The 23,087-nt window shown below is 44.5% G+C and overlaps 1 protein-coding gene across 5 annotated transcripts in view; it reads right to left on the bottom strand.

The window, feature by feature from the left end:
* ralgps1 (Ral GEF with PH domain and SH3 binding motif 1) overlaps positions 1-23,087 on the bottom strand; it is a 726,899-nt gene that overhangs the window by 586,211 nt on the left and 117,601 nt on the right. For 4 of the 5 annotated variants that reach the window (XM_073052641.1, XM_073052645.1, XM_073052642.1 and 1 more), the window contains exon 2: positions 15,749-15,856. The exons of the other annotated variant lie outside the window; for it this stretch is intronic. The gene's annotated coding sequence lies outside the window, so the exon portion shown is untranslated. The remainder of the gene's footprint in view (positions 1-15,748; positions 15,857-23,087) is intronic. 5 annotated transcript variants of the gene reach the window in all.

Raw genomic sequence — 23,087 nt, 5'->3', positions numbered from 1 at the left:
CACAGTAATTAGTGTAACGCTATCACAGCGCCAGTGATCCGGGTTCAATTCCCGCCACCGTCTGTGAAGAGTTTGTACATTCTTCCCACAATTTCCACCGGGTGCCATGGTTTCCTCCCACATTCCAAAGACAGGTTAGTAGGTTAAATGGATGTATTTGGGTGGTGTGGGCTAATTGGATCATAAGAGCCTGTTACTGTGCTGTATCTCTAATTAATATAAATATAAAGGTGCCGGGCTCATGAACTCACTGAGGTGAGAGCAAGGCTCCATCGGAATGGCTAAATATAGAGAATACACAAGGGATGATTTTTTTTTTATGGTGGGAAGAGTGAACAGAGACTCATTAAGAACCTCCTTTAGATTTGTCTGGCCATGATTCAAATTCCCGTGGCCTACCGAGTATTTCTGCAAGATGGTTAAAACACATGTGGAGACCTCTGCCTTTGGTCATTAAATTTTAAAAGCTCTAGGAAATTTGAGCTCACTAAGAGATGCCATTTACAACATTCCAAGTTCACAAAGATCCCAAGAGTTCTAAAGCAGCCAGAGCACCTTTTAAACCTGCTTCCATATCGCACTCGAGGAACCGGTCCTACGAGCCCAGGCCGTCATGGGTAAAGCCCTCCCCACCATTGAGCACATCTACAACAGAGCGCTGCCACAGGAAAGCAGCATCCATCACCAGGGACCCCCACCACCCAGGACATGCTCTATTCTCGCTGTTGTGAGAGGAAGGAGGTACAGGAGCCGCAGGACCCATGCCAACTGGTTCAGGAACAGTATTACCCCTCAACCATCAGGCTTCTGAACCAGAGGAATAACTTCATTTACCCCATCACTGAAATTTTTCCACAACCTATGGACTCACCTTCAAGGACTCTTCTTTTCATATTCTCAATATTTATTGCTTATTTATTCATTATTATTGACTTTTGTTTTTACACTTTTGCACACTGACTGCCTGCCCATCCTGTTGAGTGTGGTCTTTTCATTGATTATTGCATTTCTTGGATTTATTGTGTATTCCCACAAGAAAATGAATCTCAGGGCTGTATGTGGTGACATAGATTTTGATAATGAATTTACTCTGAACTTTGAGGAAAACCACAGAGGTGAGAGACCTCCTTTCCCTGGTACCCCTCTCTGAGGACCCACTTTCAGTCTCAACTTGACACAAAGCAGAAGCCCATACAAAAGTGGTAGTGTTTATTACTGATATGTACCACTTCACGATTCCATTAACAGAAGGTGCTGTGGTAATTTGAATCTGCAAAGTTTAAAGTCATATTCATCCCCTGAGAAAATAAAAGCATTCGTCTGCAACACACACCATCGCAGACTGGTTTAACTTTAGCCTGGCACTCGTGTAAGACTATTACACAGCCCTATACAAAACTCCTCAAGATAAAAGCAACAAACAAAATTGCAAGGTGGAGAGTTTAAAAATTTAATGCAACATCTGGCTTCAGTGATTTCCTCCACACAAAATCTAACATATGACAGAATAGCAGTCAGCATAAGGCTTTACAGTGCCAGAAATCAGGGGTTAATTCCTGTTGCTGTCCGCAATGAGTTTGTATGTTCTCCCTGTGACCACTCGGGTTTCAAAGTCAAAGTAAAATTTATATAAGTACTTCCCTGAGATTAATTTTCTTGCTGGCATTTATAGCAATACAATTTTGATCAAGAGAAACAGAAGCCCCTTCAAGCTTTGTCATAGCAGAGCCCATGTCTCACCCAATCCTCACACCTCGTATTTCTGGGGTCACCAGGGATCCATCAGTCTCACTGAACTGAGCCCCGTCACTGCTCAGGAACGTCTCCGTGCTGAAGGCTGAGAATCTTTGGAATTCCCTCCAGTCCATCCTAAATTACTCACCTGGCCTCACCCATCACCTGCCAGCTTTCACTCCACCCCCTTCCCCCACCTTCGTTGCCGGCTTCTTCCCACCACCTCCCCATTCCATCCTGATGAAGGGTCTCTGTCTGAAACAACGACTGTTTGTTCCTCTCTGTTGTAGGGGAAAGAAGAGCGAGGGTTGATAACTAGTAAATAGGGACGTGGATTGTGCTAATGTGGCAACAGGGAACCACAGAATGGAACGCAGCAGTGACAACACCTGAGTTTTAGGAACTTCACCCATGTTATAGCATGCAACCACTGTTGTGATGGAAAATTGGATTTATGGGGATAATCATTTCATTCTGTAAACAGGACCTAGTCTGCTACCTAATTAACTCTTTCTACAGCCACCATTATGTTATCAAAATGCAGTTTTACTGATAATCTCATCAACTGAGAACGTAAAAGCTGTACTAGACACCTGCCTGGGTAGATCAGCTTTGGCTGGTCTCCTGGTGAGCACCAGTTTTTAATAAATTACCCATCATTTATTTATTGAGGTACAGTGTGGAATGGGCCTTTCTGGCCCTTCGAACCACGCTGCCCAGCAATCTTCTGATTTAATCTGAGCCTAATCACGTCAATTTACAATGATCAATTAACCCATCAAACAGAATGTCATTGGACGGTGGGAGAAAACCCAGGTGGTCACGGGGAGTACGTGCGCACTCCTTACAGACAGCAGCAGGAATTGAACCCTTTCAAACACCAACTCCGTGTGATCTTTCAGTTTGTTTCCCCACCTTCTATAGATGCTGCCTAAACTGTTGAGTTCCTCCAACGTGTTGTGTATTGCTTTAATTTACCATTGCCTGACTCCACAACTAGTACTAGCAATATAGGCCATTCATCCCATCGTGGCTGTTCTACCATTCAGTAAGGTCATGGTTGATCTTTTGCCTCCACTTCTCATTATTGCATCAACCACAGGTAAAGCCCTCCCCACATCTGCACGGAGCGTTGTCCTATGAAAGGAGCATCCATCATCAGAGACCCCCACCATATAGGCCACGCTCTCTTCTCACTGCTGCCATCGGGAAGGGGTTTCAACAGCCTCAGGACTCACACCACCAGGTTCAGGAACAGTTATCACTCCTCTACCATCAGGCTCCTGAACAAGGGCAGGTGGGGGGTTAACCACTCATCCTATCTCTAAAATATTCCCACAGCCTGTGGGCTCACTTTCAAGGACTCTTCAGCTCAGGTTCCTCATATTTATTGCATATTATTTTACATGACTTTTTTTTTTGCTTGTTTTTTGTATTTACTGTGACTGCCTGCGAGAAAATGCGTCTCGGGGTTGTACACGATGACATGTATGCACTTTGATAATAAATTTACTTCAGACTTTGAGCGTACTGTATTCCTTTGATATCTGAAAGTCTGTCAACCTGCATCTTCAATGTACACAGATCACTTGGATGGAGAACCCAAAGGTGAACCAGACTTTGAGTGAAATCTCTTGTCTTGAGTGGCCAGGGCCTCTCTGTAACTGCCCTATCGTGCTCAGAATCTATTCCTTATAATGTGCTTCAGTTATCCAAACTACGACTTGGCCAAGCTGAAGCCCTGGGTGACACGGTAGCGTAGTGGTCAGCACAATGCTTACACAGTGCCAGGTGTAAGATCAGGGTTCAAACCGTGCTGCTGTCAGTTTGTATGTTCTCCCGAGTGACCGCCTGGGTTTTCTCCGGGCACTCCGGTTTCCTACTGCACTCCAAAGACATACATTTAGGGGTCAGTGAGTTGTGGGCGTGCTATGTGTGTGCCAATAACACGGCAACACTTGCAGGCTGCCCAGTACAATCCTCACTGATTTGATTTGATGCAAACAGCGCATTTTCAATATACATGTGACAAACAAAAGCTTTTTTTAAAAAAAAAATCTTGGTGACATTAGGAAGATGGTGCCTCCGGGAGGAGGCCCTGTGGATGGCCGATTCCAGGCGGGTGCTGCCGACTGAGGCATCGCTGGAGATGGAACATCAGGATTTCGCTGCAGCAGATGTATGGACGTGGGTCTCTGTAGTTGAGCAGCCGCATTCTCTCTCTCTCTCCCTCTCTCTCTCGATGATGGGAGAGCTGCTGCCAATTCTCAAGTCAGAGAATCTCGGATTTAAAAACGACGTAGCAGATTGTAATACCGTAACAGCGACCATCAGCCTCCCCTTTCGCTGTGAAATGGGTGGTATCTCCATATCCCTTGTTAGTGAGACAGAGAAAGCTTGTGGCATGTCAAACTGTTGGGTAAATAGTTTTTGTTGGCTACAGATCATGGTCTCTCTTTGGGTGCTTGGTGGGTGGTGGGTGCTGACACTTTTTGACGAAGTGGGTGGGGGGAGGTTGTTGCCTTGATGCTTACTACTGCTAGTTCAGGGGAGGGGGAGAGGAGGCTTCGGGGTTCTAACATTTTTCTGTCGTTCATTCTTTTGGGGTTGTGCTTTTTCATGGAATTCTACAAAGTTACGCATTTCAGGCTGTATACTGCAAACATTCTCTGATAATAAACGGAACCATTTGAACCACATTTGGGCAGGAAAGGGTGAACGGTGACGAAACGTGCTCGAGGTAGATGGAGCTAGGATTAAAAATCACACTCAGCTGGACAAGCATATGTCATCAGTCTGAGATCCACAGGAAACAGTGGACAGCATTATTGAAATTTAACATCATGATGTACCACGTGGTGCAAACAGATCAAGATTGCACCCTACGGGATCACCGTGAAGTTGTCAAGGTGAAGTACCCAACCCTTTGCCATCTGCTCAGAGAAGGAGCTACCCTATCAGTAAGAGCTGGCCTGACAGAAACCATTGTAAACCCCAGAGATGATGGGGCTGCCACAGAGGGTTAAAATGGCAAATCAGAGAGACCCACTTGGTCACTTTGTGCCTGGAAGGGAGGGGAGATGGATTCCACAGGAAATCTTTTGTACTCTGGCACATTTACTGCTTGTTAAAACAAAAAGAAAATGTATTGTTACATGATACAAAAAAAACTGAAGGCAAGGTTAAACAGTTAGAAGTTTCTGCTGCTGATGTATAATATATCCTGCCCTAATCCCTCAATAAACCCTCTCCCAGACACACACACATTTTTAAACCGTTTTCACAAGATGGCAAGGCCTATATTTATCATTCATTCCCAAGTGAGGATGATGTGCAACTTGAAGGGAAAGCTGCAGGTGGCGAGCTCCCTGCCCTTGCTGATAGACGTTACGCACTTGCGAGATACCGTCGGCATAGCCTGGGTGCTTTACAAAGTACACTTTGTAAATCGGGTGATGGGGCGGAGATACGTCTCTACCAAAGGAAGTCGGGGCATTCCTTCCCTCCGCTAGCTTGCAGGTCACCCTCGGGCAAGGTGTAGCACCTGCTTAGCCCCCCCGATCAGGGTCACGTGAAGCCACAGAAGCAGGTGGTGGACGGTCGTATGAGCAGCTGGTGCTTATCCAGCCGACCACTGACGCCAAGCAGACAATTTCTGAAGAGTATCAGTAATGGCTTGTGAAGACACCATCCAGAAGTTGGCAATGGCAAACCTCTTCTGCAGAAAAGTTTGCCAAGAACAATCATGGTGATGAGACCATGATCACCCACGTCGTACGACACAGTACATAATGGTGATGATGATTTTGTGATGGTGAACACTGTTGGAGGGAATTAATACTGAAGGTGTTGGGATAAGATGCTCACGTGTCCTGGATATTATGAGCTTCAATAATTATTGGAGGTGCACTCAGACAAGAAACTGATCATTTTGTCACACTCCTGATACATAACCTTGCAGAGTGTGGTTTAGGAACGTCAGCTGGTACTATCCACTTTAGAATCCATTTCAAACTTTGAGTTGGTCTTCATGACAGAGCACATCTGGCCACCCTCCAACATTCGGGAGTGGAAAAAGACCCAAGTCCCACCTCTGGTCTCCATTAGTCATGACAGTGTGCACGAGAGGATGGTGGATTGGGATCTGATTATCAGACATCGGCAACCACTTCCCAAGGTTCACACAGCAGTTGGGCATGTTCCCATGTCTCAGGATCCACACCTTTGTGAGAGGTTAATGGTGAATACAAAAGAGAAGGAAAATAGCACAAGTTTTCTGGAGTAAAACTTCACTGGCAGGAGCACTGAGTATAAGAGCTGGAACATCACCTGTTACGAGTCAAGGCAGAGCGTCGTGGTTGGCATATCGCTACTAAAACACGAGAAACCCGGGTTCAAGCCCCGCCTCCATCTATAAGGAGCTTTTTGCATGTCCACCCTGTGATTGTGTGAGTTTTGTCCGGGTGCTCCAGTCTTCCCACGTTCCGAAGACTTACGGGTTTGTAGGGTAATTGGTCACATGGGTGAAATTGGGCTGTGTGGGCTCATTGGGTCAGAAGGTCCTGCTAAATAAATGCCACAAAAATACCACTCCCAGATGACGGCATAGACAGGAGAAATGCACCCCTAGATGAGGGGTATATGGATAGGGTAAATGCAAGCAGGCTTTCTCCACGGAGGTTGGGTGAGACTAAAACCAGAGGTCATAGGATAAGGGTGAAAGTGACATATTTAAGTGGAAGCTGAGGGGGGGTCTTCCTCCATCAGAGGGTGGTGGGAGTGTGGAACAAGCTTCCAGTAGAAGTGGTGGTTGCCAGTTTGATTACAACCTTTAAGAGAAAATTGGATAAGTTCATGGATAGGAAAGGGAATGGAGGAATATGATCTAGTCTGGGTCGATGGGGCTAGGCAGAGTAACAACTCGGCATAAACTAGATGGGCCAAAAGACCATTTTTGTGCTACAACACTCTACAACTCAATGGATCCCAAAATCCCTCTGTACATACAAGCTATTAAGAGTCCTGCCATTAACTATATGCTTTCCCCTTACATTTGACCTCCCAAAGAGCAACTCCTCACTCTTGCTTAGAGTCCACTTCTTCCTCAATGATCTGACCTGTGTGAACAGAATGCAAGACAAACTTTCCACTGTATCTACAACAAACCAAAAACCAACACCACAAATAGTTTGTTCGACCAATCAGAACCACCAACAGCTTAATAACAAATGGAAAACCAAAAATAAAACTTAAAGACAACGTAAATCTAAAATTAGAAAAGACTCGAAACAATGATAGAAATTCTTGGCAGGTCGGTGAGTATACATAGAAAGTGAAACAGAGATAATGTCTTAGATTCAAAGTAAATTTATTATCAAAGTGCCTGTATGTCATCCTATACCTCCCTGAGATTCATTTTCTTGGAGGCATTCACAGTAGAACAATGAAATTAGATATATTTAAGGCAGAGGTTGACAGATTCTTGATTAGTCAGGGCATGAAGGGATACAGGGGGAAGGGAGGAGATTGGGGCTGAGGGGGAAATGAATCGGCCATGATGAATTAGTGGAACAGGCCTGATGGACCAGATGGCCTAATTCTGCTCCTATATCTTCAGGTCTTATGGTCTTAAATACAATAGAATGAAAGAAAAACTGGCAAGCGACTAATATGCAAGGGAAACAATCTGTGTGAAGACAATAAATGAATAAATACTACTGAGAAATGAGTTGTAGGGTCCTCTGAAGTGAGTCCGTAAGTTGTGTTCAGAGATCGGTTCAGTGTTGTTGAAAGTGAAATTATCCACGTTGGTTCAGGAACGTTACGGTTGAAGGATAATAACTATTCCTGAACCTGGTAGTCAGCAACCCTTCATTAGAGCTTGCTATTTTCCTCCATGGATACCACGTGACCTGCTGAGCATTTCGGGCATGTTCCGATGTGTACAGTAGTTTGGAGTGTCTCCAGGTCAGTGTCACTTTGTAATTGGTAGGGACTGCTATGCATGAACTGGCTGCAATGCTTCCTGTATCACAAGTTTAAAAACATCAGAAGTTGTGCTAGTGCAGGGATTCCAAACGTTTTTCATGCCATGGACCAACGCCTTTAAGCAAAGGGTCTGTGGACTCCAGGTTGGGAACGCCTGCTCAAGAGGCTGAAATGCACTGTAGGAGTCACAAGGTGATGGAAAAAGGGCAAATCACTAAATGTTTCTTGAAAAGGAACCCTTCATCATCCCCCATTGTTAGGCCAAAGGCACAAAATGAAAGCAAACCTACTTCCCTGTCTATCCAATTGAAAGCTAGGCAGCCAACTTTAAAATACCATTGAAATATTCAAAACATCGAGAAGGCAGGATGATGTTGAATATCACAGATCTTAAAGTAGACTCCACAAAACAGTTAACCATGTCTGATGTCAACTAAATCTTTCACTAAGGAGAAAATATGGACAAATGGAATAGAGATGGAAGGAATTCAATGGAACCAAATGATTAGAATGTATCTACAGGCTCCTCTACCTCCTCCCTGATGGTAATAATGAGAAGAGAGCATGTCCTGAGTAATGGGCATTCGTAATAATGGATACCTCCTTTTTGAGACATTAACATCTGAAGATGTCTATAAGACTTTAAGAAATAGGAGCAGAATTAGGCCATTTGGCCCATCGCATCTGCTCCATTATTTCATCATGGCTGATCCATTTCCTTCTCAGCCCCAGTCTTCTGCCTTCTCTTCATATCCATTCATGCCCTTGCTAATCAAGAATGTATCAAATTCTGCCTTAAATATACCAAATGACTTGGCCTCCACAGGCGCCTGTGGAAACGAATTCCAAGGATTCACCACTCACTAGCTAAGGAAATCCCTCCTTATCATTCTAAATGGTCATCCAAATACTGGGAGATTATGTGTCTTTCTGGTCTTAGAATCTCCACCATAGAAAACATCCTCTCCACATCCACTCTGTCGAGGCCCCTCAACATTTCATAGGTTTCAATGAGAACCTCCTCATTCTTCTGAATTCCTGAGAGTACAGGACCAGAGCCATCAAACGCTCCTCATATAGTAAGCCTTTCAGTCTGGAAATCATTTTTGTGAACTTCCTTTTGAATCCTCTCTAATATCAGTACACCCTTTCAAAGCTTCGTTTATTATCAAGGCTTGTATCCATACGCAGCTCTGAAATTTGTCTTCTCCTAATAGCCACGAAACAAAGAAAAAATATGAAAGTTGTTCAGAGGGAAACATCAAACTTAACCCCCCCCCAATACAAAAAGGAACGGTATCCCAAAACCCTCTTCCCCTGCACAAACAGAACAAGAACATAGACCCCCCCCCAAAAAAACCCTCCCCTGCAGAAAAAAAACTAACAGAACATCACCCCCAACACCCTCTCCTCACACAATGAAACGGAAAAGGAATGGGTAATTTTAAAAAAAAACAGAACATAAAAACCGTAAGTCTGAAAAGGTCCACAGTCCATAAACACAATACCATCCTACAATATCAGTAACATTCATCAAAAGAGAGGGACACCACACGGGGCAGAGAGGCCTATCCACCTGCCACAGTGAGCCACTCAGCAATAGACCTGCCTTTGGAATACTACTTCTTCTTCGGGATGTGTTTATCCTGCAACTTCCAAATTGCTCCCAGAAACCCCGGCTGATCTGCTGCTATCCCTGCTAGTGTTCCCTTCCGATCAATTTTGGCCAGTTCTTCTCTCATGCCTGTGTAATCCCCTCTACTCCACTATAATACTGATACGTCTGACCTTACCTCTCCTTCTCAAATTGCAGGGTGAATTCTATTATATTACGTACACTGGCTCCTTAGGGTTCCATTACCTTAAGCCTTCTAATCAATTCCAGTTCTTTGCACAACACCCAATCCAGAACAGCTGATTCCCTAGTGGGCTCAAGAACGAGCTGCTCTAAAAAAGCCATCTTGTAGGCCTTCTACAAACTCTTCCCCAACCCAACCCCCAAATCCAGCAGCAACCTAATACTTGCATATTGAAATCCCCCATGATTATCGTAACATTGCTCTTTTGACATGAATGTTGTAGATCCCATTGTAATTTGTACACCATAACTTTGCTACTATTTGGAAGTCTATATATAACCCCCATCAGGGGTTTTTTTTTTACCCTTGCAGTTTCTTCACTCTACCCACAATGATTCTACTCCTTTTAACCCTATATCACCTCTTTCTATTGATTTCATTTCATTTTTTTAACCACCCGTCCCGTCTTCCTGCCTGTCCATTCAATACAATGTGTATCATTGGATGTTAAGCTTCCAGCTATAACCTTCTTTCAGCCACGATTGAGTGATGCCCACAATGTCATACATCCCAATACATAACTGCACTAAAAGTTAATTTACCTTATTCCATATACTACATGCGTTCAAGTATAGCACCTTCAGTTCTGTATTTATCACCCTTTTCCATTTTGTCCCACTTCTACATTGCTACTCATCCCGTTGACTACAATTTTGTCCCATCAGCAGCCTCTCTGTGCTAGCAATCTCACTCCACACTGCCTGTTTGTAAACCAGCTACTCCATCCTCAGCCCTATCACTATGGTTCCCATCCCCCTGCCAAATTAGCCTAAACCCTCCCAAACAGCTCTAGCAAACCTGCCCGCAAGGATATTGGTCCCCCTCAGGTTCAGGTGCAACCCGTCCTTTTTGTACAGTTCGTACCTTCCCCAGAAGGGATCCCAATGGTCCAGAAACCTGGACCCCTGCCCCAGCACCAGTTCCTCAGGCACACATTCATCTGCCAAATCATCCTATTCATACCCTCATTTGGGTGTGGCACAGGCAGCAATCCAGAGATTATGACCCTGGTGGTCCTTCTTTTCAGCTTTCTACTGAGCTGCCTAAAGTTTCTCTTCAGGACCTCCTCACCTTTTCTACCCATGTCATTGATATCAAAATGTACCAAGACTTCTGGCTGCTCACCACCCCCCACCCACACTTAGAATGATGTGTAAGCAACCAGAGATATCCCTGACCCTGGTATCTGGAAGGCAACATACCATCCGGATGTCTCTATCACATCTACAGAATCCTGTCTCTGTTCCTCTGACCATGGGATCGCCTATCACTACTGTAGTCCTTTTCACCTCTCTTCTCTTCTGAACCACAGAGCCAGACTCAGTATCAGAGACCAGTTGCTACAGTTCCCGCCTGGTAGGTTGTTCCCCCTCAACAGTATCCAATTGGTATGCTTATATTCGGGGAACAGTGCAGGGGTATCTGCACTGGGTGCCCATTTCCTTTCCTTCTTCTAAAAGTCGCCCAGTTAGCTGCCTCCTGCAGCCTAGTGCTGACTACCTCCCTGTAGCTCCTATCTATCACTTCCTCGGTCTCCTGCATGAGCCAATGGTCATTGAGCTGCAACTCGAATGCCTTAAGCCATTCTCTGAGGAGATTCAGCTCTCAATGGCGGACATCTTCAGATGGAAAGCAATGATTGCTCCAGACAAAGTCAACCTCACATCAGGAAAATTAATCATGATGCCTACTTTCTAAGGCTTTGTGGAGAAGTGATTAACCAGGCAACTGGATCAACAGGAGATCACCTATTCCTGGTAAGCATTATCCAAAAAAAATTCCGGGAATGAAATGCCAACATCTCTGCATATCTACCACGGACCCAACATGTTGATGCAATTACAAAGAAGGCACTCTAGCAGCTATTTTTATAAGGGGTTTGAGGAGATTGGAGGAGATGCCACTGAAGACCCACTCAATTTTTTTTTTTTTTATACAATGTACTGTGGAGGGCATTCACTGTCTGGTATGGAGGGGCCACTGCACAGGATCGGAAAAAGCCACAGAGGATTGTAAACTCAGCCAACTCCATCATGGGCACCAGCCTCCCCTGAATCAAGGGCATCTTCAAAAGGCAATGCCTCAAAAAGATGGCATCCACTATTAAGGACGCCCATCACCCAGGGCATGGCTTCTTCTCATTACTACAATCAGAGGGGAGGTACAGGAGCCTCCTGGCACGCTCTTAACATTGTAGGAACAGCTTCTTCCCCCTCTGCCGTCGCATCTCTGAACAAACAATGAACTCATGAACTCTACTTCACTATTTTACTTTCTATTTGTACTATTTCAGTGATAATAAAACTGATTACGGTTCTGGGTAGAATTAACAGTTTAAGGTGAATTTATCATCAAAGTATATAGATGTCACCACCACAAGCAACCTTGAGATTCATTTCCTTGCAGGCAAATACAGCAAGTACAAGATACACAATAGAATCAATGAAAAGCCACACCCAACAGGACAGACAAACAACAAATACGCAAAAGAAAACAACAAACTGTTCTAATACAAAAAAAAGGAGAAAAAATTAAATGATAATTAATAAATAAATAAATAAATAGATAGATAGATAAGCAAGCAAGCAATAAATATGGAGAACATGTGAAGAAGAGTCCTTGAAAGTGAGTCCATGGGTTGTGGAAACACCTTTGTGATGGGGCAAGTGAAGTTATCCCCTCTGGTTCGAGAGCCTAATAGTTGAGGGCTGAAGTCAATAACTGTTCCCGAACCTGGTGGTGTGGGTCCTGAGGCTCCTGTACCTTCTTCCTGATGACAACAGCAAGAAGAGAGCATGGCCTGGATGGTGGGGGTTCTTGATGACGGATGTTGATTTCACAGTGTTTTGTGTAAACGTGCTCAATGGTTGGAATGGCCTTACCCATGGTAGATCGGGCCATATGTATTTTTTTTTGTAGGATTTTCTCTTCAAGGACATTGGTGTTTCCACAGCAAGCTGTAATGTACTCTCCGCCGCACATCTATAGAATTTTGTCAAAGTTTTAGATGACATGCCTAATCTTTGCAGACTTCTAACAGAGCAGAGACACTGTCATGCTTTCCTCATAACGGCATCTACATGCTGCACCCAAGACAGAGTCTCTGAAATGATTATACCCAGGAATTTAAAGTTGCTGACTCACTCCACCTCTGATCACTGGCAAGAACTAGGTCATGGACTTTTGGTCTCCTCCTCCTGAGATGAAGAATCAGCACAATGGTGTTGCTGACATTGAGTGAGAGGTTGTTGAGGCACCACTCAACGAGATTTCCAATCTCCCTCCTATATGCTGATTTGTCGCCATCTTTGATTTGGCCAACGACAAAAGTGCTATCAGCAAACTTAAATATAACATTGGAATTATGCTTACTCACATGATCATAAGTGTAAAGTGAGTAAAAGGAGCTAAGCACACAGCATTGTGGAGGAGAGGGTGTTGCCAATCCAAACTGATTGGGGTCTGCAGGTGAGGAAATTGAGGACCCAGCTGCACAAGGAGGTATTAAGGCCCAGGTCTTGAAGCTTATTGATTAGTTTTGAAGGGATGATTGACTGCCGAGCTGTAATCAATAAAGAGCATCCTGATACGTGCACCTTCACTGTCTAGACGCTCCAGGGTCGAATGAAGAGCCAATGAAATGGTATCTGCTGTTGACCCGTTATGATGGTAAGCACATTGGAGTGCATCCAAGTCACCTCTCAGGCAGGGGTTGATAGGTTTCGCACCAACCTCTCAAAACACTTCATCACAGTGGATGAAAGTTTGGAGAGAGTATTTGGTTGGTGGCAGGGAGAAAGGCTGCTGATGCAGCACTGGAATACAAAAAAGATGGATTATCAATCCAGGAAAGTTCTTAATTCATTTATTTAGAGATACAGCTCAGAACAGGCCCTACTGCCCCAACAAGCCACACCATCCAGCAACCCACCTATTTAATACTAGCCTAACTACAGTACAATTTATAATGACCAACTAACCTACTAAATGGTGCGTCCTTGGAATGCGGGAGGAAACCAGAGCACCCAGAGGAAACCCACACAGTCAAGGGCAGATCATACAAACTCTTTACAGATGATGCTGGAATTGAACGAACTCTGAAAGGCCCAAGCTGTAATAGGACCATAAATATAGGGGCAGAATTAGACCATTTGGCCCATCAAGTCTGCTCCGCCATTTTGTCGTGGCTGGTCCATTTTTCGTCTCAGCCCCATTCTCCTGTCTTCGCCCTGTATTCCTTCATGTCCTGATGAATCAAGAATCTGTCAACCTCTGCCTTCAATGTACATAAAGGCTCGGCCTCCACAGCTGCCCGTGACAATGAATTCCACAGATTCACTACTCTTTGACTAAAGAAGTTCCTCGTCTCCATTCTAAAGAGACACCCCTCTAATCTGAGGCTGCATCTCCGGTCTTACACTCTCCCACCACAGGAAACATCCTCTCCACATCGACTCTATCAAGGCCTTTCACCATTCATTAGATTTCAATTAGGTCACCCCTCATCCTTCTGAATTCCAGTGAATACAGGCCCAGAGCCATCAAACAGTCTTCGTATGACAAGCCATTTAATCCTAGAATCATTTTCATGAACATCCTCTGAACCCTCTCCAGTTTCACCTCATCCTTTCCAAGCTAAGGGGCCAAAACCAGCTCACAATACTCCAAGTGAGGCCTCACCAGTGCTTTATAAAGTCTCAACGTTACATCCCTGCTCTTAAATTCTAGTCCTCTTGAAATGAATGCTGGCATTTCATTCGCACCCAACCTGATGGCATGAATATTGATTTCTCAAACTTCTGGTAATGTGCCCCGACACCCTGCTTCACCATTTCCCATCCCGTTTTCCCTCTCTCAGCTCATCTCCTTGCCTGCCCATCGCCTTCCTTCCATGGTCTTCTGTCTCTTTCACCTATCAATTTCCCAGCTCTTTACTTCATCCCTCCCCCTTCAGGTTTCACCAATCACCTTGTGTTTCTCTCCCCTCCCCACATCTTTAAAATCTACTCCTCAGCTTCATTTCTCCACTCCTGCCGAAGGGTTTCAGCCCAAAATGTCAACTGTCCTCTTTTCCATAGACGCTGCCTGGCCTGCTGAGTTCCTCCAGCATTTTGTGTGTGTTGCTCGGATTTCCCGCATCTGCAGATTTTCTCTTGTTTGTGATAGCATTTGCCTTCCTCACTGTAGATTCAACCTGCAAACTTACTTTTGGGAATCCTACACAACAACTCCTAAATCCCTTTGTGCCTCAGATTTTTGTACTTTCTCTCCATTCAGAAAATAGTCAACCCTTTCATTTCTTCTACCAAAGTACATAACCATACACTTCCCAATTCTGAATTCCATCTGCCATTTCTTTGCCCATTCTCCTAATTTGTCTAAATCCTTCTGTAGCTTATTTCCTCAAAACTACCTGCCCCTCCACCTATCTTGGTATCATCTGCAAATCTGCAACAAAGTCATGAATTCCATCATCAATCACTATAACGTAAAAAGAATTGGTTCCCAACAGACACCTGTGGAACCAGAAAAGGTTCCCTTTAATCCCACTCTTTGCCTCCTGCCAATCAGCCACTGCTTTACCCATGTTAGAATCTTTCCTGTTATACCACAGACTCGTAGCTTGTTAAGCAGCCTCGTGTGGCACCTTTTCAAGGCCTTCTGAAAATCCAAGTACATAACATCAACCGATTCTCCTTTGTCTATCCTGCTTATTATTTCTTCAAAGAATTCCAAAAGATATGTCAGGCAAGATTTTCCCTTGAGGAAACCACGTTGACTATTGCCTTTTTTATCATGTGCCTGCAAGTACCCCAAAAGCGCATCCTTAACAATTGACTCCCAACATCTTCACATCAACACTGAGGTCAGACTAACTGGCCTATTGTTTCCTTTCTTCTTAAAGAGTGGAGTGACATTTGTAATAGTGTTGTGCTAATCACTACGCTATGATAGCAACCATTTAAAATACTGCCACGGAAGCTTTTATGTTAACAGAGACTGCCTCAATTTTGGGAAAGGCGTTTCCTCAGTGTGCCACTGACACTGTACGAAAGTGGTTTGTTTTAAATGTGAGGCACTGAAGAGAGATAACAAGACGAAGAAGTTATCTGTACGCTTATCAGTATTTACAGACCTAATTAAATGAATAGTATATTTGCACTTACCCATATTTCTGTTTTGCTCTTACACGTGCATGGTTTGGGCAACTGCTGTGTTGGCAAGGATTGGGAAACAGCTTGCTGTTAATCAAGTGCAGAAAACTTCTTACAGCTCTGAAACAAAATAGAGGCAAGCGTTACATATCCTTCTGGAGCGCGTCCACCTGCCCATGCTTCGGTCTTGCATGCAAATTTGTTCGTTTTCCTTCCAATTTGGCTTTAGAATAGTCAGAAGTTGCTCTGTGAATCACACGAGAGCATTATTCTGTAACAGTGACATCACAACAGCAGCTGAAAGATTTCATTCTCTTTAATTTTGCAAGGCTGTCTCACCAAGTCTACACGTACTTTCAACACTCAAAGCGCACAGCTGTTGGGGGGGGGTTGGGGGGGGTGCTGGCACTAGAGTTACTGCAAGAGAGAACTCGTCCACCAGTGACCGATCATTTTATATAACAGCTACTAATCATATAAAATTGGAATGGGCAAAATTGGGGTTTATGATGCAGTACTCGGTGCTTTCCACCAGGGGCGGCATGGCGCAGTTCTGCTTTCAAATGGATTGAGGGGTCTAGACTGTGTACATATACATTTGTATTGTTGTGGTTTTACTAATATTTTATACGTGCTTGTATATGCCAGGGCTGGGCCTCAACCTGCGGTGTCACACTGAGGTCGAGGGTATGCAACACCTCCAGTCTGGAGTCACTGCGCTCGCACCCCCCGTTCCCACCCCCCAGTGTTCGGGCACAAGCTTTGGGACTCTAATTCCACGATAGTGATGATGCTTTCTCTTGTGTGTGCGCAATACCGTGTGTGACTAGTGGTACTGTGTTTTGCACCTTGACCCTGGAGTGACGCTGCCTCATTTGCCTGTATTCATGTATGGATGAGTGACAATTATACTTGAATTGAATGGGTTACCCGCCATCAAGGACATATATAGAGAGAGGTGCCAGAAAAGGGCCAGTAACATCATGAAGGATCCCACCCACCCACCCTGCTCCTGGACTGTTAGTCACACTCCCATCAGGGAGGACGCTACATAACATCCATTCCAGGACCATCAGACTCAAAAACAGTTACTTCCCCCAAGCAGTAAGGCTGATCAACACCCCCAGCCACCAGCTGACCCCTTCACAACCTCAATCCCCAGCACAATATCATTTCCCGTCAGTCACCTTGTGTAGACACTCCTGTGCTTGTGATTTGCTTGCACTCTCAGTATACAGAAGTAAATTTTCCACCCTCTCAGGACAAGATGATTATTTTTTTTCTCTCAGGATCTGAATTCAACTATCAATGGAGTTAACACATTCACAACTCAATTGGATGGCACACTTGTGCACGGCCCTTGCAATTTTGTGATCATTCATTCACTTGTGATGTGCCATGTCGTATGATGTGGGTGATCACGGTCTTTCCATGACCATGATAGTTTCTGGCAATTTTTTCTACAGAAGTGGTTTGCCGTTGCCTTCTTCCGGGCAGTGTCTTTACAAGACGAGTGACCCGAGCCATTATCAATACTCTTCAGAGATTGTCTGTCTGGCGACAGTGGTTCGCATAACCAGGACTGGTGATATTCACCAGCTGCTCGTACGACCATCCACCACCAGCTCTCTTGGCTTGACATTACCACGATCAGGGTGGGGGGAGCTGAGCAGGTCCAGCGGAGACACGCGGGCTCGTGGAGGGAAGGAGCACCTCACACTTCATCTTGTGAACACTCATTTACACCCCGCCACCGCTGTGACCACTGAGGCTTTAAAAAATTGTTCCACTCTATACATTACAGTACTGCCTGAAGCCAAATTCTAATACGAAATGTAGTAAATTGTGTTCAAAGTAGCAATGCAAAATATAGATCAATTGTCCTTGTGAGGAGGGCAAAAATGGCAACCATGATAGAGCATTTAGAGCATTGAGTATAGGAGTTGGGATGTAATGTTGAAATTGTACAAGGCATTGGTAAGGCCAAATTTGGAGTATTGTGTACAGTTCTGGTCACCGAATTATAGGAAAGATGTCAACAAAATAGAGAGAGTACGGAGGAGATTTACTAGAATGTTACCTGGGTTTCAGCACCTAAGTTACAGGGAAAGGTTGAACAAGTTAGGTCTTTATTCTTTGGAGCGTAGAAGGTTGAGGGGGGGGACTTGATAGAGGTATTTAAAATTATGAGGGGGATAGATAGAGTTGACGTGGATAGGCTTTTTCCATTGAGAATAGGGGAGATTCAAACAAGAGGACATGAGTTGAGAGTTAGGGGGCAAAAGTTTAGGGGTAACACAAGGGGGAATTTCTTTACTCAGAGAGTGGTAGCTGTGTGGAACAAGCTTCCTGTAGAAGTGGTAGAGGCAGGTTCGGTATTGTCATTTAAAGTAAAATTGGATAGGTAAATGGACAGGAAAGGAATGGAGGGTTATGGGTTGAGTGCGGGTCAGTGGGACTAGGTGAGAGTAAGCGTTCGGCACGAACTAGAAGGGCCAAGATGGCCTGTATCCATGCTGTAATTGTTATATGGTTATATGGTTATGATAGCCACTGTCCTGAGAATACACAACACAAATAAAGAAATCTTATGTTTTATCCCTCTCCCTCTATCATATTCCCACAGTTTCTACATAAAGAGCCCTGGAGTAACTGAGTAAATCAGGCGGCAGCATCCTCATTTCCTTTCTCCCATGTCCACTATCCTCTCCAATCAGGCTCCTCCTTCTTCAGTGCTTTACCGTTTCCACCTATCACCTCCCAGCTTCTTGCTTTATCCCTCTCCCCCACCCTCACCTGGTCTCACCTATCACCTGCTAACCTTGTAATCCTTCCCCTCCCCCCAGCTTGAGAGTCTGGCTTCTTCCCCCTTCCTTTCCAGATCAGATAAAGAGATTCGATCGAAACGTTGACTGTTTATTCAAAGTCCAAAGTAAAATTTATTTTCAGAGTACACACGTCACTACATACAACCTTGAGATTCTTTTTCCCCTAGGCATACTTAGCAAATCTATAGAACAGTAACTGTAAACAGGATCAATGAACAACAAACTGTGAAAATGCAAATAAAATAAATCGCAATAAATAACGAGATAAAGACTCCTTCAGGTGAGACCATTGGTTGTGCAAACACCGGAAATAGAACGAGTGTAGTTATCCGCTTTTGTTCAGGAGCCTGATGGCTGAGGGGTAGTAACTGTTCATGAACCTGGTGGTGCGAGTCCTGAGGCTCTTGTACTATCTACCTGATGGCAGCAGAGAGAAAAGAGCACGGCCTGGGTGGTGAGGATCTTTGATTATGGATACTACTTTTCTACAGCAACGTTTCATGAATTCCTCCCCACAGTTGCAGCCATACCTGCAGTGTTCCTCCAGCACTTGGTGTATATTGATCTAGGGAGGGAACTGGACAGTCGACACTTCGGGTCAAGGCCCTTCACTCAGATAAAGACTCTCGACCTGAAACGTTGGCTCTCCATTTCGCTCCACAGATGCAGCCAGACCTACTGAGTACCTCCAGCACTTATTATGTTGTACCAGGTTTGGAGCGTGTGCAGTCTCTGTCTCCACTCTAAGAAATACACATCATCAGAAGCAGAATCTGACATTAAACAGAGTAGAAAATGTTTTGGGTCCCTTTTCTAGGAACAGATGTGCTGGCATCAAAGAGGGTTCAGAGGAGGTTGACCAGAATGAAAAATTTCATGTATGAGGAGTGTTTCAAGGCTGTGGGCCTGTACTTGTTGGTTTTTAAAAAAGGAGGGAGAGAGACACCGGGGAATTATAGACCTGACATCGGTGGTGGGGAAAATGCTAGAGTCGGTTATCAAAGATGTGATAACAGCACATTTGGAAAGAGGTGAAATCATCGGACAAAGCCAGCATGGATTTGTGTAAGGAAAATCATGTCTTATAGAATTTTTTGAAGATGTAACTAGTAGAGTGGATAGGGGAGAGCCAGTGGATGTGGTATATTTAGATTTTCAAAAGGCTTTTGACAAGGCCCCACACAGGAGATTAGTGTGCAAACTTAAAGCACACGGTATTTACAATTCAACCGCCAGGACTTAAGAACTTTTTTAAAAGCTATTATTAATGCTTTTTGAGATAGTGATTTAGATGCATATCATATTTTTTACTGAGTTAAGTATTGTATGTAATTAGTTTTGCTACAACAAGTGTATGGGACATTGGAAAAAAAAAGTTGAATTTCCCCATGGGGATGAATAAAGTATCTATCTATCTATCTATTGGGGGTATGGTATTGATGTGGATAGAGAATTGGTTGGCAGACAGGAAGCAAAGAGTGGGAGTAAACGGGATCTTTTCAGAATGGCAGACAGTGACTAGTGGGGTACCACAAGGCTCAGTGCTGGGACCCCAGTTGTTTACAATATATATTAATGATTTAGACGAGGGAATTAAATGCAGCATCTCCAAGTTTGCGGATGACACGAAGCTGGGCGGCGGTGTTAGCTGTGAGGAGGATGCTAAGAGGATGTAGGGTGACTTGGATAGGTTAGGTGAGTGGGCAAATTCATGGCAGATGCAATTTAATGTGGATAAATGTGAGGTTATCCATTTTGGTTGCAAGAACAGGAAAACAGATTATTATCTGAACGGTGCCCGATTAGGAAAAGGGGAGATGCAACGAGACCTGGGTGTCATTGTACACCAGTCATTGAAGGTGGGCATGCAGGTACAGCAGGCGGTGAAAAAGGCAAATGGTATGTTGGCATTCATAGCAAAAGGATTTGAGTACAGGAGCAGGGAGGTTCTACTGCAGTTGTACAAGTCCTTGGTGAGACCGCACCTAGAATATTGTGTGCAGTTTTGGTCCCCTAATCTGAGAAAAGACATTCTTGCCATAGAGGGAGTACAGAGAAGGTTCACCAGATTGATTCCTGGGATGGCAGGACTTTCATATGAAGAAAGACTGGATCGACTAGGCTTGTACTCACTGGAATTTAGAAGATTGAGGGGGGATCTTATTGAAACGTATAAAATTCTAAAGGGATTGGACAGGCTAGATGCAGTAAGATTGTTTCCGATGTTGGGGAAGTCCAGAACGAGGGGCCACAGTTTAAGGATAAAGGGGAAGCCTTTTAGGACCGAGATGAGGAAAATCTTCTTCACACAGAGAGTGGTGAATCTGTGGAATTCTCTGCCACAGGAAACAGTTGAGGCCGGTTCATTGGCTATATTTAAGAGGAAGTTAGATATGGCCCTTGTGGCTAAAGGGATCAGGGGGTATGGAGAGAAAGCAGGTACAGGGTTCTGAGTTGCATGATCAGCCATGATCATACTGAATGGTGGTGCAGGCTCGAAGGGCCGAATGGCCTACTCCTGCACCTATTTTCTATGTTTCTATGTTTCTATGAAATGCTAGTTCCCATCTAGTGCTGCTGATACTAGTTTGGAAAAGCCAGATCCAAGACAAGGCCTACCTTGCACCAGGACAGAGGAACTACCTGGGAATACCAGCCGCCGTATGTTTTACCAAGAGACGTGATCGCGCCTCCAGATTATTATCTCTAAGAATTCCCTACAATACAAAACCTGGGGAAATACCTTGGGTGCCTGAGATTTAACCACAATCACAGGGAAAATAAAAACATTTGACCACCACTGGTGAGCGGCCAAATATCCCATCTGTACAGAAATTTGAATTACTTTACCATTAAAATCAAACCAGTATACTGAGTATTTAACATGGAGGCAATTTCTAAACCAGTTACTCTCAAAGGTCACCATTGGATAAATGGGAAGCACAGTAGCACAGCGGTTAGAACAATGCTTTACAGTGCCAGCAAACTGGGTTCATTTCCCACCACAATCTGTTTGCACGTTCTCCCCGGTTTCCTCTGGGTGCTCTGGTTTCCTCCCACATTACAAAGACGTCCATGTTAGGGCTAGTTGGTTAACTGGGCAGCTGGAGTCATGGACTGAAAGGACCTATTACCATGCAGAAGCGCTAAATAATTTTTTTTAAATAACAATAATTAATTAAAAGAGGGTGGTTTGAGAACCCCTGGACCTGTGCCTCACTCAATCACCTCCAGTGGCTGGAGAGGTCGAGTCTCAGGACTGCAGAGAGACGCCCCACAGCAGATTCCGGCATCAGGGCGAATGCAATGGACATGCACTTTCAAAGAGATGGCACAAAGTTCGGCTGGGCTCTGTTAAAGAGTGTGGGAGTTAATATTTATCCAAAAAAACAAATCTCTACCAGTCTTAAAAATATATCTGTGGGGAAGGGCGCAAACAAAGATGATGCTGGGGCAAGTTTTACATAAGCAAGTCTACAGTAACTCTGTAATCTTTCAGGCTTTGCCCGAAGAGCAAAGGCCTGTACTGTATGCGCCATTGTATGTTCTATGTTCTAACAGAGGAGAGATTCCTTCAGATAGAGGATGGTGAATCTGTGGAATTCACAACTGTGGAGGCCAAATCATTAGGCATATTTAAAGCAGAAGTTCTTGATTAATGAGGGTGTCAAAGGTTACAGGGAGAAGGTAGGAGAATGGGTTTGAGAGGGATAGTAAACCAGCCGTGATGGAATGGCAGAGCAGACTCGATGGACCGAGTGGCCTCACACTGCTCCATGCCTTATGATCTGATGAAGGATCTCAGTCTGAAATGTCGACAGTTTATTCCTCGCCGTTGATGCTGTCTGACTTGCTGAGTTCCTCCAGCATTTTGTTTGTGTTGCTCTGGATCTGCAGAATCGTTGCATTAGTTCTGCTCCTGTGTCTTGTACTCTTTTGTTAATGGCAGTTTCCATCCTTTGGAGATTCAATTTAACAGCTTCCCAGCTGTTCTCTTCTCTTCCTTCAATGGCTTGCTCTGCAAACTACCCCAGCCAGAACTGGAGATGCTCCCAAAGCCCCTCTCATTCACTTGCAGGAATGTGGAGGGTGGTAAAAAGGTAAGATATCAGACAAGGCAAGAATAACAGCAACACTGTCAGTGACATGGAGGGGCCACCACACAGGATCAGAAAGTGGCAAGCTCAGCCAGCTCCATCACAGTCACCAGCCTCCCCAGCACTGAGGACACCTTCAAAAGGCCATGACTCAGAAAGGAGGCATCTGTCATTAGGCAGCCCTATCTACCAGGACATGCCTGCTTCTCATTGCTGCCATCAGGGAGATGGTACAAGAGCCTGAAGATGCACAGTCAATGTTTCAGGAACAGCTTCTTCCCCTCCACCACCAGATTTCTGAACGGACAATGAACCCGTGTACACTATATCGCCAGCTTTTGTTCCCTTACTTTTATCATTATGCAATGCACTGTCCTGCTGCCACAAAACAAGTTTCACAACATTCTGTATGCCAGTGATATTAAA

Source organism: Hemitrygon akajei, chromosome 7 (genome assembly GCF_048418815.1).
Source record: "Hemitrygon akajei chromosome 7, sHemAka1.3, whole genome shotgun sequence".
NCBI classification, from domain to species: Eukaryota; Metazoa; Chordata; class Chondrichthyes; order Myliobatiformes; family Dasyatidae; genus Hemitrygon; species Hemitrygon akajei.
The sequence above is the reverse complement of the archived record's forward strand: the minus strand, read 5'-3'. Positions and strand labels throughout refer to the sequence as shown.